The sequence below is a fragment of the Orycteropus afer genome, unplaced genomic scaffold (assembly GCF_000298275.1).
Source record: "Orycteropus afer afer isolate SDZICR_OR568_19922 unplaced genomic scaffold, OryAfe1.0 scaffold00004, whole genome shotgun sequence".
Taxonomy (NCBI): Eukaryota; Metazoa; Chordata; class Mammalia; order Tubulidentata; family Orycteropodidae; genus Orycteropus; species Orycteropus afer.
In genome coordinates, this window is record NW_006921591.1 from 15,137,402 (window position 1) to 15,140,834 (window position 3,433).

Below are 3,433 nucleotides of genomic sequence, written 5' to 3' on the forward strand. Positions count from 1 at the left end.
GGATTTGAACTGCCAGCCTTCTGGTTAGCAGTCAAGTGCCTTAGGCACTATGCTACCAGAGTTCCTTTTGATTATATAGTGTGGTGTAATTGTGTGCAAGTTGGTGGTTAGAGGCTGGAACTCCTGGAAAGTGATTTTATACAGTAATATTCAGGAAAACATGCATATGTGTACAAATATTTCATATATGTAATGAGATTTGCAATTACAATTACTTTGCTAAAAAGTTTAGTCCCTGAGACTTCAATTGGTAGATTTGAAAGCAAGGGCCAGATGTTAGGAGCAAAGCAAATGGCACTATTGTGGCATTTGCAAATATACTTTTTGCACAAAAGAAGCAGTGTGTGGCTTGTCCCTTTGTTGATTTTATCCACTTGGGCTGCCCCCCATGCTCTTTTTGCCGCTTTCCCAAGATTCCCACAGAGCTGGGCTCTAAGATGGCATAGAAGAGCCCAGTTCTGCCTGGAGCTGACTCAGGCACACAGGGTTGGAGAGGTGCAATGAGCACGTGATGAGGTTCCTCCTGAATCCACAGGCTATGGCACCAGCCCCTCCTGGGCAGTCCCAGGCCCAGATGAAGGTGCCATGTGCTCTGCAAGCTAATGGAAGGTCTTCCCTTTGCTGGCTGGTGGGAGGGGGTGCTGGGAGGCTTGGGGCTGAAGCTGCTCCACCTCATCCTTCCTGAGCTGGAAAGCTTTTTTTCTAAAAATCAGAAGTTGCCACATCAGCTGCAAATTGGTCCTCCTGCAGGAGTGTGAAGTCACCTCCTTGCTGGAGGCACTAATGAAGCCCATCTCGAGAACAAGTGTCATTTTTTCCCTCCTTCTAAGTTGACAATGACCATTCTTTAAACCACTGTGCCTTCTCACCTTTTAGATCATTAGTTTGAATTTCTCCCAGGCTGATCTAGCCCAGACCCCTCTAGAAATCAACCTGAAGGGGCAGGGAAGGAGAAGGAAAAGCACATTGGACTTTAAGTGGAGCCCTTTCTTGAGAAGAGAGGTGGGGTGCTGAAGGATTATCTTCATTAAATAAGTAATGGTATAATTGGTATAATTATAAACAAGTAATGGTAAAATGGTATAATTCTGGGAACCCTCTAAAATGTGTTGTGCTGCATCTGGGCAAAGACCCTGCCTTCTGGGCACCCAGAGAATCATGTGTGTTCCAAGTTCCTCTCAGTGGAATGGTTGGTTCATTTCAAAACATTTGAGAGGGTCTTTTCCAACAAAGGTACACTGCAATGAAACACTGTTGTCCCAAAGCACAAGAGCCCAGACCATGGCCAGGGCACAGGACATTTGTCCTCAAACCATATGTCATCCCTCCCTGACTCATAGTGAAACTGTTTTTAATTCTGAGAAACAGTTCTCAGCTGAGCCCCTGCAGAACCAGGGTGATCTGTCTTCTCTAAAAAAAAAAAAAAAAAAAAAAAAACAAAGAGGAGTGCAATCTTGCACATTGAATGGGGATTCTGAGTCACATTCCTATTATTTAAGTTTCCTGGGCGGGAGGCAAGGGAGAGTGGAGAAGTCGGCAGCTGGACCAGTATGCTGTATGTAAGATGAGGATGCCACTCCACTGCCTCCCCAGGGAGGCTTCATGAGCTCATGTCTGTGGAGCACATTAGGATCCTTTAGTGAAAAAAGAGAAAAACAGTCAAGTGCAAGAATATCTCATTAGGCCAGTGACTGGTGGTGGGCAGGCAGTGCAGGGGAAGCTGTCTGCTTCCTGCAGATGCTTTCCATCTGCCACTCCAAGACTGGGTGGCAGAAGCCCATCTCATAAACTGGCCCTGATAAAAGTGTCAGGCATGGCCCAAAGAGAGGCCCATTGAAAAGGGGGCAGGCAAAGTAGAGATTGTAGCATTTGCTTGGCAAAATGAGCACCCATCGATTGCCTGCTAATGGTCAAATGAAACCTACCTAGGACTCCCAACCCTGGTCAGGACTGGCTTGCCTGCCTTTTCCAGGCCTCCTTGTGCCCAGAGTTGTCGTTTGCAATTGCTGTAGAGTTGATTCTGACTCATGGTGACCCCATGTGCACAGAGTGGAACTGCTCCATAGAGTTGTCAAGGCTGCAACCTTTTGGAAGCAGATCACCTGGACTTTATCCTGAGGCAACTCTGGGTGGGTTTCAACCACCAACCTTTTGGCTTGTAGTTGAGCACTTAACTATTTGTGCCACTGAGGGACTCCTGAGCCCAGGGATTATTGCTGCTTATACCAAAGAGGCTGACACAAAGTACAATATGCTTCATTCCCTTCCCCACCCACCTCCTACTGAAGGTGCTCATTATATGACTCCAGGTGAGTGGCAGGAGGAAGCAGGCAAAGCAGGGGACCTGGTTAGCTGTCCTTTGGACATTCAGCTTCTGAAAGATGGGTGCACTGTGTGCTTAGCCTTGCTCTGTGTCTATGCTGCTCTTCCCTACCTCACCAGGCAGCTGGCAAAAGCATCACTAAGAGAGCAAGTCACACCCTCCTAGCCTGATATCTCCTATGTGTCTCTGGGTACAAAAGTGCCTGAACCAATGTGCTCTGAAAATCCTAAATCCTAAAGTTGATGTTTAAAATTTATGCCGTTGGAAGAGTCTGTTTTGTTTTTCCTTTATAGAGCTTGTCTAAGAAGCAGTGATAATAAACATCTAATCTTCTATGAATTTTGGGCTTTTATTTCTATCTCATAGATCATCTTCCTTTTCATTTATTAGTTCATTGATTTGACAAGCCTTCTGATTAGAAGCTGCTCTGAGTCAGGCAACATGCAAGGTGCTGGGGCTGCCATGTGAGCACAGCATATTGTGTCCAAGGAAGGATAGGCATGCAGACCTCCCAAAATAGGCCAGTAAGGAAATGGCTGGGATATAGATGACAGTGTGGGGGTGGGGAGAGGAATGAAACACCAGTGGAGGGGCACGGAAGGCCTGGAGGGAACAGCGTCTGCACTGTCGTCTGAAGACTGAGCCCTTGAATTAGGTTCCAGTAGTGCTTCTCCAACTATAAAGTACATGTGAACCACATAGGGATCTTGTTCAAATGTTGAGTCTGATTCATGGGTCTGGGGTGAGCGTCAAGATTGTCCTTTTCTAATACACTCCCAGGTAACACTGACATGTTGTTCCTTGGATACTCTGAGTAACAAGAGCTTCAATGGCTTACTTCATTTTTGTTTCACTGTAGCATCTGGCAGTGCATGCATGATCTCTCAGCCCCATAAGTCTTCCTCATAATTCTAGTTCCCCTGGCTTCCCCTGGTGAGGTTTGCCTCTGGATACTGCTGATGCTCTTGAAACTCTCTTCTCTTTAAAGGCAGAAAACACTCCACCCCTGGAGCCACAGCATGGTATTTTGTGTTCTATGTCTGATGCCCCCTAAAGTTGGGCAACACAATAGCCCTAGGTCCCTTAGGAAAACAAGTGTTTACTTCAGCA